This window comes from Lontra canadensis, unplaced genomic scaffold (assembly GCF_010015895.1).
Source record: "Lontra canadensis isolate GAN:19392208 unplaced genomic scaffold, GSC_riverotter_1.0 scaffold1, whole genome shotgun sequence".
Taxonomy (NCBI): Eukaryota; Metazoa; Chordata; class Mammalia; order Carnivora; family Mustelidae; genus Lontra; species Lontra canadensis.
This window is the reverse complement of record NW_022630995.1, coordinates 118,667,238-118,684,592: the sequence shown is the minus strand read 5'-3', so window position 1 is coordinate 118,684,592 and position 17,355 is coordinate 118,667,238. Positions and strand designations below refer to the sequence as shown.

The 17,355-nt window shown below is 37.0% G+C and overlaps 1 protein-coding gene across 4 annotated transcripts in view; it reads left to right on the top strand.

The window, feature by feature from the left end:
- Positions 1 to 17,355, top strand: part of ARHGAP24 (Rho GTPase activating protein 24) — a 432,308-nt gene that overhangs the window by 193,489 nt on the left and 221,464 nt on the right. The window contains exon 2 of one of the 4 annotated variants that reach the window (XM_032862374.1): positions 14,253 to 14,340. The exons of the other annotated variants lie outside the window; for them this stretch is intronic. The gene's annotated coding sequence lies outside the window, so the exon portion shown is untranslated. The remainder of the gene's footprint in view (positions 1 to 14,252; positions 14,341 to 17,355) is intronic. 4 annotated transcript variants of the gene reach the window in all.

The window sequence follows — 17,355 nt, the reverse complement described above, 5'->3', positions numbered from 1 at the left end:
CTTCCCACTAGACAAGAAATCATGAGTGTCAGTCATTAGCTCTAACTTACGAGAAGCAAACTACAGGGAGTCCACTTGCCTTTTTCTGTTTCTCAAATTCAAACAGAGACTTTCTCACAATTTTAATATAAATTAGTAGTTTTAAATGGTGTTTTTAGCCTTCCTCAACCATGTCTCCAGGTAATAATACTTTAATGTTCTGATTTTGAATTAATTTAAATGTTTCTTCAGGTTACACTGCTTCCAACTGTCTATTTCCATATAGATATATGGTTTTTTAAGAATGTGTGTGTGTGTTTGTTATATCTGTATTATGTGGCCATGATACACACACACACACACACACAAATGAATGCTTCATCCCCTTTATTACGTGTGCTGAGGCCATAGCACAGTGTCTGGCATTCCTGTGGAAGAGGGAGAAGGCTTATCTGTACACACCAAAAGTACCAGAGACTTGAACAGAGCATCTCAACAACAACGATAACAAAACCAACCTGAGTAAGCTGGTGGCGGGGGGAGAAGAAAAATGATAACTGCTCTTTGGTGTATAAATCACCATAGAGGAGCAAGTTACTCAAGAAGGGAGGGAAAAAAATGTTTTCAGATTTTAGCATTGTATTTTATTCAGTGCAGTGGTAAATTATTTCTAGCTGATATTTTTAGCAAATGCCAAATATGATTACAGAGAGAAAAAGAGGCTCTTCCCAAACTATAACATTCTTGGTAGGAGTTAAATTCTGTTATCATTGTTTTTGTCTGGCAAATGCTTCTCTGCTGTGTGAACTGGAGAGCACAGTGCATGTTTGTATATGTAATGCTATGCTGCTTACATTTTTAACATTTGTTTATAATGTGGCCTTTGGAGGTAGCTGTTGAGGAGAAGAATTGCTCTAAACTTGAAAATCTTAAGATACTCTGAGAGTACAGCCAAAGAAATGTACCAACTCCTGAAGAATTGTCTTTGTTCTGAAGGAAAGATAAACAGTGTTCTTACCAGGTGGGGAGTGTGTCAAAGCGATTCACCCTCACAGTCTAGGAGAAGAAAGACTATTTTGCTCTGGCTGCTGTGTTAACTCTGAGCAAAGTGAAATGAATTGGCATGACAACCCACAAAGATAACATGCTATAGTAAAATCATAACAATAGAAAATAAAATAATTAAAAACAAAAAAAGAAAGATGCAAACCAATGGAATAGCATGCCAAATAAAGATTGAAAAAAAAATAACAATAGGATAAAGACAAGGTAGAAATTTAAAGCCCTCCATAAGTACCCAATGCTATAAAAGAAAATGCATTACCAAAAGAAACCATGAATTCCACAGATGAAATCTAAGACAGAATAATAAACATCACAAAAAAATGCTTCTGAGTTGAGGAGCAAACTGAGAACTTAAAAAGACCTTTATAAGTCTAAATAAGTTAGAATAAAAAACTTAGAATCAAGAAAGATAGCAAGAGGACTGTAGATGAGATCTCTGGTATGAAGGAAAGAAGTATTTGAAATTGTGGTGAAAGCAGAAGAGAGACAGGAAATTAAAATAATCAGTGAAAAGATGACAAATAAGGAAATAATCGGAAACCTTGAAGTGCAAAAAAAACCCAATGAGTGGACTACGAAAAATATTTAAAGACATAATGGAAGAAAAAAGAATAAAAGGAGTACCTGAATCTGCAGATTAAATGGGCACATAAAATTGGCATAAAATCTAGCATACCTGGGGATGCTTGGGTGGCTCAGTCAGTTAATCATCACACTTTGGCTCGGGTCATGATCTCAGGGTCCTGGGATCAATCCCCCATGTCAGGCTTCCTGCTCATCAGGAAGCATGCTTCTCTCTCTTCCTCCTGCTTGTGTTCTCTCTCTCTCAAATAAATAAATAAAATCTTAAAACAAACAAACAAACAAACCATAAGATACTTGGTCATATGTTTGTTATCCAGCATCAAGGGAAAAGGAAAAATTCTGCTGGCATGAAGATGATAAAATTAAGTTACATAGAAGGGAAAACAAAACAAAGCAGGTGTATCTCGGACTTCTTCACAGCAATTTTAAGTGCCAGAAGACACTGAAAGTTGTGAGGATATGAAAGGGATAGGAATAAAAATGTATCCAAGTAAGAGGATATTCTCAATTATACATTGCCTATGCCTTCTCAAAAAAATTTGTTTAAATATGAACTTAGTGAAACCAAAAATAAATCAAAATAGAAAACTCGGGGCGCCTGGGTGGCTCAGTGGGTTAAAGCCTCTGCCTTCAGCTCAGGTCATGATCCCAGGTCCTGGGATCGAGCCCCGCATTGGGCTCTCTGCTCAGCGGAGAGTCTGTTTCCTCCTATCTCTCTCTGCCTGCTTCTCTGCCTGCTTGTGATCTCTGTCTGTCAAATAAATAAATAAAAATCTTTAAAATAAAAAACTCAAGAATGGGAATCTGTGATAAAATTCTCACAGTGACATTGTATTAGTTTAACTATAAGACTAAGATTAAACAGCTGGTAAAGATAAGGTTATAGAAAAAGCAGATATAACTTTATTCTTATTATTTTGTATTAATATATAATAAAAATGTAAGAGAAGATAAGAGGGGAGATGGGAGGAACTATAATGAGAATCTCCCATATTTTTTAACCTGAGAATCCAAAAATAGTAAAGGCTCCAAACATAGGATTAAATAAATAAATAAATAAAACATAGAGTCTGTGTGTATGTGTGTGTGCATATTTAAAAAATATTTTTTTCCTAGCTCTGCCTGGTAAGAGGGTCTGGAAGCGGTGGCATAAATATTCAGCACTTGGTTTCTCATCATGCTCCATTAAAATGAATAAAGTAGAAATACAGATTTAAGTCTGAGATAGGGAAAGTATAGCGAAGGCTGGCACAGCTTGTTGCACTGGAAATAAGAAGTATTCCAAGAATGACAGCAACATAGCCAAAGGACAGAGGAGCCAGCCTGAAAGGTTCTCATTGGCAAAATTTGAAATAACTTGAGTATTAAACTACATAATAAATAATCAACCAATTTAATAAATTAAAATCCATAGATTACTTCTTAATTTAAATGAATACATGGGTGTGATAGGCAAAGCTCTTTCTTACAATAGAATGCCAACTAATAAAATAGAAGGAATGAAAAACTTAGAACATTGTATGGATGCTAACAGTACTGGAGAAGAGTATGATAAAAAAAATAGACCAGAGTTATCTTTATTAATATCAGGGCAATCTGACATCATATGCCCCCAGATATGATGCAGTGAGAAGAACACAACGTTACTTCTTTGGTATTTCTGCTAAAAATGCACAACTCAAATCTATTCACGAGGAGATATTAGGCAAATTGGAACTGAGACACATTATAAAAATAATTTGTTTGTATCCTTAAAAAAGTTCAAGATCAATAAAGACAAAGAGAGGTTGAGGAAATGTTCCAGGTTAAAGGAGAATATAGAAAAATGACACGAAGTGCAATGTGTGACTATGGATTCAATCCTGAAATGGAGAAATAATAGCCATAAAGGACATTAGTGGGAACATATAAATCTGAATATGGACTGTGGGTTGGTTAGATTAATAATAATGTATCAATGTTAAATTTCATAATTTTGAGAATTAAGCTGAAGTTATATAAGACAATATCCTTGCTTTTGGAAAGTAAACACTGTGTGCTGATAAAGGTATATATTGTCTCCAACTTACTCTCAGTGATTCAGAAAAAGATAATGTGCTTATACATAGATTGATAGATGGAGATTGGTAAATCTACATAGAGGGCATATGAGTTTTGTTTGTGGTATTCTTATCATCTTCTGTAAGTTTGAAATCATGCCAAAATATGAAGTTACACAAACATAATGGTATCTCGTGACTTCATTATAGTACTTCCATATTTACACAATTATTTCTGTTTGTGTATTCATCTGAATGAAAACAGTCATCTCCCAAGTTTTTCACTGAGCAGCATATCCTAATGCATATATGCTTCATTCATATATCTATAAACTATGCACTCACACCAGTCTCCCTAAAATTTCGTTGGAGAAGACGGATCCCAGTCTTTGTTCATCTTTTCTTTTTTATTTATTTATTTATTTTTTAAAGATTTTTATTTATTTATTTGACAGAGAGAGATCACAAGTAGGCAGAGAGGCAGGCAGAGAGAGAGGAAGGGAAGCAGGCACCCTGCTGAGCAGAGAGCCTGACGCAGGGCTCGATCCCAGGACCCTAAGATCATAACCCGAGCCGAAGGCAGAGGCTTAACCCACTGAGCCACCCAGGCGCCCCTTTGTTCATCTTTTCTAACTACACTCTCTCTTCTGGCAATCTGATCTGTTCTTATAGCTTAAAATTTCATCTACTTGCCAATTTCAAATGAAGTTTATTATTTTTTTTAAAGATTTTATTTATTTATTTGACAGACAGAGATCACCAGTAGGCAGAGAGGCAGGCAGAGAGAGAAGAGGAAGCAGGCTCCCCAGAGCAGAGATCACGATGCGGGACTCGATCCCAGGACCCTGAGATCATGACCTGAGCCAAAAGCAGAGGGTTTAACCCACTGAGCCACCCAGCCACCCCAACAAATGAAGTTTAAAGAGTAGAAGCACTCTAACATTCCACAACAAATTCCAATGACACCTCTCCCTGTAAATGAAGTACATGGTCTCTCATGGGAAGATCGTACAAAAACAGATGATGATAAATTCATTGTGAAGAAAAAAATCAGAGTTGAAGTTGATTGCAAGACCAAGGAACTATGCAGTGTAGTATCGAGGCTGAAGATGAATATATTGACTAAAATTTCTAAGAAAAATAAAATTATTTTTCTGGATAAACTGAAACTGCCAGTAATCATCTTACCAGTTCCATGGGTGCTAGCTAAAGGCTGGCCTGTGGTAGTGGGGTCATTTGTTTGTTTCCAGAGAGGCTATGGGAAAAATGCACAGGCATCTCTTCATCTCAGACACTGTACATTCAACAAGCCAGCTGACATTATTAGATCCAATAAAGTGCTGATTAAAATGATGAAGGAGATAACACAGAGACCAGTTTATAGTGAAAGAGGGAATCTATTCAAGTCAGACTTTTTATGGCTTAGTGGTCATTTAGCAACGATGAAAAATACAGTATTCAAATATGAAACAGATACATCCTCACACAGAAGTGATGATTATAAGACATTCAAAGTAGCAATTTTTTTTTAAGATTTTATTTATTTATTTGACAGAAATCACAGGTAGGCAGAGAAGCAGGCAGAGAGAGAGGAGGAAGTAGGCTCCCTGCTGAACAGAGAGCCCGATGCGGGGCTCCATCCCAGGACCCTGGGATTACGACTAGAGCCAAAGGCAGTGGCTTTAACCCACTGAGCCACCCAGGTGCCCCAAAGGTAGCAATTCTTTACACCTGATACAAAGAGGAATGGATACTAGGAATGTCAATTCACACGTGGTTATTTGCTGGCAGCTTCTCCCACATTGGTGCCATTATGGTACTTGGTGTGCTTCATCCGTTCATTCAAATCAGTAAACATTTATTAGGTGCTCATCTTGCTAAGCATCTTGACTGCCAATAAGATATTGCACTTATTTTTCTTAGCCACCTGATAAATTGTACAGAGAAGTCCAAGGGCTTAAGGATGGAAGAGAGTGATTTTATGACAGGAAAAGAAGACACATTCATTATTATACTTGCTTGCTTGCCTAAAGATTAACAAATTTAATAACTGCCACGTATTAGAGTAAAGGAAGATAACATTCTTTTTTCAAGACCAGATTTGTGGAAGTTCATGTGTATGTATGTGTGCAAACATACATGTATGTGAAGAGAGAGGTCATCTGAATGGATGCAGAGTGAATGGTTGATAGTGATTAATTCGTAAGAATAGTGTTGGAGGCTCAGTTTGTTGAATGTCTGCCTTTGGCTCAGGTCATGATCCCAGGGTCTTGGGATGGAGTCCCATGTTGGGCTCTGCTCAGCGGGGAGTCTGCTTTTCTCTCTTCTTCTGATTGTGGCTCCCCCTGCTTGTGTTCTCTCTCTCTCTGTCAAATAAATAAATAAAATGTAAAAAAAAGAATAGGATTAGAGAGGATTGAGTGGCTAGGAATCTTAAATTTTATGTTATATACTTTTTTTAATTGCATTGTGGCCTTTTATAAATAAAGAAGCATATTACTTTATGAATTGAAAAATAATAAAAATAATATAAGGAAAAAATTTTGTCTGGCTTCCTTATATTTGGTTGCATTAAAGTTTGAGGTCCAAAAGCAGAAGATTGATGGGCAATTTGTTTTCATTATTTTCTGAACCATGCTTGTGTATCTAGGGACTTGTCAAAGATTACAGAACAGAGAGGCAACTCCTGTATTCATTTCCAACAGTCTTATATAGTAAATGTGGATTCATTCTTTCCTGGTGAAAAATGACAGTCACATTACACTTCCAGAAGAAATCCTTTTTTATATAAATTCAGAAAGCTTGATCCTTTGTGTGTTTTGGGAGCCCAAATTAGCTGAATATTTAAAAATTATTAAGCACAATGTGGTTCGGCATTTTATATCTGATGAATTTTCTCCTAAGAAAATTTTAATAGTCCTCCTATTATACATTAAAAAATGAAACATCTCCCCACTGACTATGTTTATATTCTTGGGAGTCTTATAAAAATTATTATTGTTACCATCACAGTTGTTTCATCAATAACTGGCTGTTTTAATTTCTTTATGATGCAAAAGATATCTTCCCAGACCTCACAGATAAGTAAACATTAAGCAAATTTAAAACATATGGGAGATAATTATCTCAGGGAATAGTTGAATTTTATATCTGAAAGAACTTCCAAGGTAATCTTTCTAAATCCTCTCATTTTATATGGGAGAAACTCAGGGCTGGGTAGAGTCAAGTGTTCTGTCCAAGGTCACACAGCTAGTTGATGACAGAACTAAGGTTGGAATCCTAAATAATTTTGCCTGGTATCTACTGTCTCTCTCTGGGAATGTTTGTTTCCCATGCTATGCCCATCCTTCCCTTTATCTAGGCTAGGAAGGAATCTTGCCATATAAGGAACGATGTCCTCAACTCTGGAAAGAATTCAGGAATTGGTGGGAGAGTACACTGAGATTTGATTCAGTTTGGTGCTTCTTAATATTGACTCCCTGATCAAAAAATAAAGTCTGTACTTATTTTTAAATCACCAAAATAGGTAGGAGCACCCATGTATGCCAACATATTTATATTTTATGGAAAATATTTATGTGAATACATTATATAGGAGACTAAATATTATATACCTGTTATCTGTACTATCTTATAATGAAGAGTTATTTTTCATCTTTATATATCATTTTCTAATAAACTATGGAACTAAATTAATTAATATATCTCAAATAGTTCAGTTGATCTGGCTGTTGTATATCTATCAAACGCCTTGTCCAAGTTGTGTAAGAATTCTTGATTTTGCTTGTCTTGCCTCACTTTAAAACCTATGACCTCATTCTTGATATTACCATCACCTGAAGATCAGGTTTAATGTCAGCCTCTAGGTAAGGTGATGTACATCCATGTTTGTCTGTAAGAGTCCTGATGATTATCTGCTATCCTGTTATAATTAATATTAGTGTCTCCTTTTACTCTCAAGATTCAAGGTTTGGGTACTAAATTGTATAGTTATCCTACCCACAGTCCATGTAAAATATGCTAGAGAAGGAAATTTTCTCCTCCAACTTTAAGGCAAATTTCAGCATTTTCTCCTGCTTGAGCTACGTCTGCCCCTTCCTGTTTTCAGTGTCTTAAGAACTGTACCTTTTGCCTTCCAAGATTCATTGAAACTGATTTATCTTTCAAACACCATTCTACTCAAAACTCAGTATTTGACTTGATTGAACTAGAATATCTGCCAACTCCACTTCCATTTTGGTTTCACCTGGCCGTCCTCATATAGAGTGTGAATAAATCTTCCAGGCTTAAAAATAATTAAATTATCAAAAGGAATTTGATGAGGATTTGTGCTTTGCAGGGTCGCTAAATGTGTTGTTCCATAGAAACAGCACAAATCCAATTGTTTGTGTGTTGGATCTCAAATTAGAATATGATCATACCTGGAAAACCTGAATAGTCTTGCATGGGAACCTCTTAAGGTATTGCCAAATTATATTCCAAACAACTTCTTTAAGTCTAAGTTTAAGAAGTGTCCAAAATGTATGATCTCCTCAAAAGGCCAGGCAATTTAGTGTAGAGAATATGGGTTTTGTCGTCAGATGGACATGAGATCAAACGTGCTATCACTCAAGTTTGAGCCTTCCATTTCCTCATCTGTGAATGGGGAGAACTTACTTATATAAGAACTCACTAGAGTTTCCATGCAGTTCTAATACTGGATACACCTTTCTATAATGATTTTATAGCAGTTTTGGACTTACTTCTTCCTACCTGTGAGAAAATGTAACTTATCTTTTGGTGCCTCTCTTTTGGGTCTCTCTGTCCCTACTGCCTAATTGCAGACCATCACAATGTCTTACTTGAATAAAGAAACAACTTCCTAAGTAGTCTAGTCCTTCAAGCCACCTGTCCCTAAATTCTTTCTCTACTTAGCATTCTTAAAGTATCCACTGTTGAAAATTTTTCAGTAGCTCCCCCATTGCCTTCAGGATAAAAAACAAATTCCTGAGCCTTTTGCCTATATTTCCTTCTGCATATTTCATCTATTAGTCTATGTCTTTCATTCCACATTCCAGCTCTATAGAAATTCTTGAAGTGACCCAAGTGTGCCCTATCTCCCGCCTGGAATGTTAATCCTCTCCCTCTCCTGCATTCAGAATGTACATAGGTTTCATTCTCTCAAAAAAGCCTTCTTTGTTCACTTCCCATCTTGATTCCACACTGCTTTGATGTGCTTTCTGGTAATGCTGTGCCTATCTCTGCAATAGTCTGTAAATTTCTCTCACTTCCAAAGGGTTAGCCTCCTGACATTGAATTTTGTCTTTTTCTTTATACCCAAACACAGCATGTTATTTGGACTCAATAAATCTGGCTTTCAGTAAATTGAAGGAAGGAAAGAAAGAAAGAAAAGGGGGAGGAAAGAAGAAATTTTACCTTCTTTTCCTAGAGAAATTTGTATTCTGGATAAAGAAATACTATCCCTTGAGATAAAAAGGAATAATTACACAAACCTCACTACCTGACACGGAGCCTTGTCCATAGAAGGCAATCACTAAATATCTGTACCTTGGATTCACTGACTCACTAAATGCCACCTATGAACTTAGATTAACATGCAATCAGTACCACAGGAAAAGGACATTTCTTTCAAAAATGGTTTTAGGGACGCCTGGGTGGCTCAGTTGGTTGAGCAGCTGCCTTCGGCTCAGGTCATGATCCCAGCGTCCTGGGATCGAGTCCCACATCGGGCTCCTTGCTCATCAGGGAGCCTGCTTCTCCCTCTGCCTCTTCCTGCCATTCTGTCTGCCTGTGCTCTCTCCCTCTCTCTCTCTGACAAATAAATAAAAATAAAATCTTTAAAAAAAAAAATGGTTTTAAATGGTGTTATTTGCTATCAAGCTGCAATAGTGTTCACACAATGTTTTCTTCTACCTAGGTGTGTCCTGCGGAGGAGGTAGGGCAGCTGCAGTGGTATGCAGGGGCCGGGTGGGGGGGGGGTCGTTTTTTCCCAAACAAACAACTTTGTTTGGCCGCCATCACACCAGCCACCTTCCTGATACTGTGGGACCTGAAGTCTGCTAAGGCAGTCATATTATCCCACAGTGTGCCTGAGCCATAGGATCCAGAGAGGCTGACTCACGAGAACAGGTCATTAGGAAGCAGTAGGACCTGAGACGGGAGAGGAAATCTAATTTACAGCTCGCTGGAGAGCTCTGAGTCAGCATGGAGGAGAACCGAAATGGAAGATTAAATTATCTGTGAGCTCACTTCTCTAAAATTATTTAGTCTGTCCCTTTTTTCATTTAGAAAACATATGCTGCGAATGCAAGGATTTAACTCCTGCTTCTGAAGAGCTGGCAACTGAGAGCAGTTTCTTGAAACCACCTGGAAAGGATAGAATTAGCTTTAGGATATCTGCTATTCCAATAAGGGCCACGATTATCGAGTTCAGGAAATGGAGGAGATGTCCGGAAGCTCTTAGGACCTCCTAGCAGCTCAAGGGTATATGCTGGACTGTGTGTTAACAAAATTCAAGGGTTTCGAGGCACCATGCCTAGATGCCGCCTCCTAGAGCCCAGCAGGGGCTCTTTCCTTAATTCCTGCGAATGCCTAGCTGCTTGAGCCTCAGGGAGACTTGAAGAGTTCAGTCAATTGCAGTAGATTAGTCCTTGCCTTCATGCTCATGGACTTCTGTTGGACGTTTATTGACTGAAGAGTAGTAACCCAGACAACAAATATAATTCATTCATTCAAGAAATATTGGTCAAATACATACATAGGAGACACTGCTCTGAATACTGGTGATAATGTGGTTTAAAAAGCCTGAATATTGTGTTTCTGATCTTATCTATAACTTCCAACACATTTCTGATTTATAAAACTCATTCTCGAAGAGATACTGTAAACATAATTAAACTGACAAATTAAATGAATGAATAAATACAAAAGGAACCCAAGATAATTTCAGAGGGTAGTAAGTGCTATGAAGAACAATTAAAATAGAAAAATGGGGCAGAGAGTGTGCGCATGTAAGGGACGGGGGAGATGATCAGCTAGAGTGATCAGGAAATCTTTTTTTCTGGGGAGGAAGCATTTGAAATGAGTCTTGCAGTCTCATTAAGTGGCAGTCCCACAAAGATCAAGGGGAAACATCCTAAACAGATGGAACAACAGGAACAACAGGTTAGGGAATAGGAAAGATAAACAGGGGTGAAATTATGTGAGGCCTCAGAAGCCATCGGCAGGCATTTGGACTAACTCTGCAAACAGCGGGAAACCATTGCAGGGATAAAGCAAGAGAATGATAGGAAACCATTAGAGGCCATGGAATGGGGTGATGGGAAACCACTGGAGGGTGTGAAGCAGAGGAATTATGGGTAGCTATCAGATAGTATGACGGGCCCTGGCTGCTGTGAGGAGAATGGCTTTTGAGAGGAGACAGGCAACAAAGTAAGTGTGAGCTTGAACTGAAGAGAGTTGGTGGTTAAGGTTTTTATGTGTGTGGTTTCCTGAGACTATTAAAAATGTCCACGTGTGATATCTCCTCCCAAGCACAGAATATTATAATCCAGTATAATCCAGTAGCTGCTATCACAAAAGAGCTCTCTGGGATTCCTTAGGAAAAGCCTTCCTCTAGTGTTACTGTAAACCTGAAAACTAAGAGGAGATCTAAGAGTCAAGAGAACTCCAACTGTCTTGCCTGTGTTAATATAGTCTGCCCCTGATTTCACCTCTGTTGTAAGTACCTCTCCCATCAGTGAAATTCAACTCCACATATCCAGGCTTCATAACACAGTAACTAGTCCCTAGCTAAACTATGCTAGGATTCTAAGATCCAGAGCATGCCCAGAGTAGGGCAACCTGGAGTACATCCAAGAGACCTAAAAATAAAGGAACATTTTTTTTTTTTAATGTTTGTATGTCACTGTGTTATTTTAGATTGTGTTCGAATTCTCATATTGACAGCACATGCTTCCCTTCCAATGGGGAGGAACAAACCACGTCATGAATTACAAAGTCCGTTCAAGGACCAATTTCCTGTTGCTGGCACTGGTCACCAAAATTGCTAGTTCCCTCTTAGCTGAACCTATTTTGAGAGACTTTGGTTCTTGCATTTAATACCTATAATCTGTTGTCTGTGGCTCAGCCCACTTCTGTTCCAAACAACCTGCTTGTATGTGACTCCTCTTTACACTTTCCTTCCTGAGTCCAGTCCAGAGCCCTGAATCATGCTGACTCATTCCATCTAAATCTCTGTGTCTCTCTCCTCACAGCCTACCTCTCTTTCAAGGCTTACTGAGATTTCCTTCCTGTTCCTTCTCACAGACAAAAGGCAAAATGTTTAAATTGAAAGTAAAGTTTAAGAAGTAAAAGAAAAAGAGGGAATAGTTTTAGTAAACCCAAGTCATATGTATCAGAGTGTCAAATTTTAATCAGACTTGAAGTATCAGTGCTATATATAAATGTAGATGTTGATGTCTTTGGGACTTATATTTGCACAGAGCTCAGTCAGACAAAATTAATTGAGATTGGAAGGAGATGAGGATCCTGCCATTGTGTAAAAAAGTATAAAGTATGGTTTACAAGATTTCTTTCTCAACTATTATGTATTTTGAATCAGCTGCTTATTTGTCATTGTTGGAAAATTGATATAGTACCTATTAATTACTCAACATTTTGGAAAACATGTTTCAAAAACCACATTATCACTTTAAAAATACACTTTTATAACTATTTAGTCACATTGCACTATTTTCTTCCAAAGACCAGGGCCAGAGTAGATATGATATCATTTTAAAAGTAGATGGGCAATATAAAAAAACCTGAATTTCCGCACTAAATAGTGTGTCACAATTTAAAATGGGTTTTGGGTGGTTTGAGCATTTGCCAATTGTGTCTTTAAATTGTAGTTTGTAATTTAGATTTTAGTAGTTTAGGGAGTCAGATCAAACAGAAAGATGAATAGTGCCCAGAGCAATTTCAACCTGGGCCATTTCATATTTTGACGTATCTGACCCTAGGATGGAGGATGGATGTTGTTGAGAGTGGGCAACTCAATGGAGAGAATGTAAATAAATTTTGGGCACATGCTTATAATATGAGAATGGATAAAAAGATAGTTATGGAAAATTGGCCTTACTTCCTAAGTAAGCCCTTTGATTTTATTTGACAATTATACACTCATCTATAAAAGTTATTGCTGTCACCATATTCCACAAGGGAAAGGAACTATATTAATGTTCAATTAATATTTGCTAAATAAGGACATGAATGAATAAATGAATGAATGAATACATTATAGAGAGGAAAATTTAAAAAATATAATAAGAATATCATTCCTTCAGTTAGAGAAAAATAGTTTCTTTATATATAAGTAGGAAATGTTATGTGAAAGATATCAAGTAAATATTATTGTGCTGCTTCTCTTATTTAACAAAATATGTAATTAATAATAACAAGAATAAACTTGCATGATGTTTAAAAAAATATCGACAAACTGGAAGTAGGGATCTGTGGTGATAGTAATGTGTTTCTAGTTCAATACCACTGATACTGGGTAGAAATATGAGGGGCGCCTGGGTGGCTCAGTCAGTTAAGTGACTATAATCAGCTCAGGTCATGATCCCAGGGTCCTAGGATTGAGCCCCAGGCTCCCTGCTCAGTGTGGAGTCCATTTCTCCCTCTCCCCTGTCTCCCTCCCTGCCCTGCGCTTGTGCTCCCTCTTTCTCACTCTCTCTCAAATAAATAAGTAAATAAAATCTTTTCTTAAAAAAGAAACACCTGTCATAGCACCATCCTTTATAGCCCTCTATAAGGACTAAAGGATGTCAGCATCCTGAGACATAAAAATATTATGCAAAATCAACAAACAGTAAGATGTTTCCTAAATCTTCAAGAAATTGGGCATTATAGAGAAACTTTCAGTATTGAGGATTTTAAAGTGGAATGAGATGTTCTCTCTGAGAACAGATGGTTCTCACATTGTAGTTGTGTTACTGTTCCCTGCCAACTCCTGTGGGTATTATTCAAGGATACACAAGGAAAAGGTAAACCATTTCCCTTAGGTATACTAGAGTAGTAGAAAGAACATTGAATTGGAAGTTGTGAAACCTGGCAACTATTCTTAGCTGCAGCATTAATTAGCTATGTGAATGATCTTGTACAAGTCATATTTTCTCTGAGTATCAGTTTCCTGATCTAAAAAATGAGGGCATTGGGCTAAATTATATTTAAGATCCTGATACTCTTGCTATGGTTCTTACTCTTTTTTTTTCCTCTCTTTTTCCAAATGCTCAACTACTACATTATTTAAGGTATATTTCCTGGTTCTTTTTTTTTTTTTTTTTTTTTTTTTTTTTTCTTCTTTTTTTTTTTTTTTTTTTTTTTTTTTTTCTTCCTCCCCTCTCTGTCTCTTACTTCAATATATGGGATAGGAGGACACTGACTAAGTCTGAGGGGCGGGAGGAGGAAGAAAATTAGCTACAGGAAAGGTTTATATCTCTCTCTACAAGAAAACTTAAATATAGCTATTACAGCTTTGAAAGGAATGGTTTATGTCCAAACAGCATTTTCCAGACAAGCTCTGTACTTTTTTGCCAACAGAATTAACTTTAAACTGAACGCAGTAGACAGTTAAACAAGAGTCGGCACTGGAAACAGCTGTGAGTAGACAAGACCAGTTACTTACAAGGTACTGTTTTTTACTCATTGAAATCTCCTTCAGGGTTTGTTTGCTTGGGGCACAAGTATTCCATGGTCCTTTGACCTTTCCCCCCTTCTTGCCTCTTTTCTGAGAGAAAACACGCTCTTTAAAGTACCTTAGCTTCTTTGCTGTACTGTTTTGTGGATGTTGATATTTGAAGCTACTAGGATTTGGTTTTGTTTTGTTTTGTTTTCAGGAATCTAATGGTCGTTGTTGTTATTTTATTTTGAAGCTTAGTTTATCTTTGTCCTTTTTTGTATCTTGTCATGGGTGGTTTTATGTTTTGTTGTTCATGTTGGATAAAGAAAGATAGGCTGTAATATTACAGAATGTACAGAATGCTCTTGATTGAGGGGGAGGGATAGGTTAATTCATCTTCGACTGGAAGTATAGAACCAGTATAGAGCCAATCAGGAGGACCAAGACAGAGCAGCTCCAGGCACTTTAAACTGACTCAAGAAAGGCTCACGGACCTCATCACAGATTGGTGGATCTGACCTGGAAAACACATAATTTTGAATTAGGATTTTACTTCTAATCTACTTATATCATTAATTATTCACTTTAACCACTCCTTCCCTTCATTTCTACTTATTTAAAAAAATTCTGGCAAGCCTTTTTAAAAATTTTTTCATATGAAGTTTATCTTCTTTAAGTTCATCCGCCTTAAATGGACAACATTTCCAAGATTTCAAATCACTGAGCTATGGAGGCTCTCAGAGCAGAAGGGGAGTAGCCCAAAATGGCAGTGGGGTAGACAGAAGGGAAACACTGTCATCTGAAGTGTCACTCTTTCCCCGGAGGCCCGACTAGCTAATAGGTAATTCTTGCTGCTGGTCAATAAACAAGTAATGAGACAATTAAGGAGGTCTACATTTGTGGACTTTGCAAAAAGTGAAGCTTACGAGTTTACCACGGAAAACTCCAGAAGTCTTAGAAAGAATTTAGCCATTTTTGGATAGTTAACTTTCTGAGATCTAGTATATATTTTGAGATCTCTCTGGAGGGAACTAAATTCAATTTAATATTCTCTGAATTACCCAGCCTTCTCATCATGGATATACAATGTAGAATTATTCTATAATGTAATGATACGTTGGGGGCCTATTCTGTGGTATATAAGGCTATTATATCTTATGTCAAAAAGTCATGTAATCACTATGCTTTTTTAAATGGTATTATTTTTATAGGATTTTTTTCTGTGTCCAGCATCCATATGGAAGAGTGACTTCGTATGGGTGTGGACCGTTTGCCTTCTTCTAACAATATCTGTCAACCTCAACCACGTCTTTATAATTATTATTATTTTTTTGTGCTGTGCACAAGAAAACCAGAAAAAAGAAAGAGTTTATTAAAAAAATTATGGAAGGAATTAAAAGCAGTAACTTTGTCTGAGGGCCCAAGAGATTCTCTTATGAGGAAAGTGGATGTGCCGAAGTGCATCGACACAGTGACATCTATTTTAGGTGCTCAGGAGACTTTTGGTTTGTGTCCGACTTTTGGTTTGTGTCCAAGTCCTTAGTTGTGTTCTGTAGAAGAATTTGCCATGGAAGTGGCTCTGGGATAAGGAAGGCATTACTGCATCAGATACAGAAAGTGTTGTTTGTTCTCCTTTTTAATAAAGTTACTGGCGGTATATGTCAAGGAATCAGTGACTAACCACATCTCAAGGGGCCAATTTAATATTAATCAAGCACTCAGTATTTTATTTTAGTTCCATTTACACATGCACTGTTCACATGCATGCACAACTGGGAAATAGCATCGTAACGCTTTGTAAGACAGAGTTAGGGAAGAGGAAAAAATACTCATCATTGAGCCCATGCAGTTCTTCTCTGTGGAGATTATGTTTCAAGGGGAAAAGATATATTTTTCAATCATCTCAATAATGTCTTGATTTCTTTACCTGTATCCTCACTTACTTGCAATTTCTTGTAAGTTGAAAATACTATGAAGCACTGAATTTTGTAGCAGAATATGTTTTCTTACCTTTCTTTATTTTTTTTATGTTGTGCTCTGCAGAGCAAAAAGAATCATTGTTTTCTCAGTGATCTTGATAATTAATTGCACTTTACCCATGAGGAAAATTGAAACTGGCTATATTAGATAAACAAACGAAGCAAGAAACTGAGTCCCGGGCGATTCTAAATTCCGACTTTAAGTAGCCCATTGCTAATGACTTGACCATACAGCTTTATTTAGAATTGTGTGTGAGGACTTTTGTCTTGGGGGCCTTTTTTGTTCACACTAGGTGTTAAATACAGGTTTTATCTAGTCACTGTAGAAATTGTTACTGGGTGTTAAAGCATCTTGCAGTGTAAATTACAGACTCTTTATGTTTGAAACCATGAGTTCAGGGACTGCCTTTTGTCTGCTACATTGAATTTAATTTCCACGTAAGTTCAGAGCATTGTCTAAAAGTGAGAGGTTTTGCTTATTTTTGTTCCCTCATTCTTTCTGTTAAGTGGCACGGGTCATTTTAAAATAAAATGTTATTCCAATTGAAACATAATTCTTTAAAATTGAAAATATGCTATTTTAAGTCAATACAATAAAGCTTTTTTTGAAATACTTGATTGAGTCTTTCAGTTTAATCAAAATATAATTTTCACAGGCTTACCTAATTGGGAAATCTGACATATGAAAGGATATGTATTTTATAAGGAGAACTATACTATGACAAGACCTAAACTTAAAATTCCTGACAACTCAGTGCTGTGATGAATATACACAAATGGAGACTTCCATTTAGAAAGTGCTTTTTACACCTGGAAAGAGAAGAAGACTGTTAGTGTTCCTGATAGTGCTTTATAAGGGTCTTTCTTGAAACTGCCTTGTGAGAAGCCTCAGAATATAGTCCCTCATGAATTAGAATTCCATGAGCAACTGTATTTCAGAGAGCTGTCAAGTCCCATGCTATAGGTTGTGGGCAAGGAAGAGAGGCCATCAATATTGTCTTCGTTGTTGAACAGAGAAAGAGACAGTAGCTTTCTTCTCATAAAA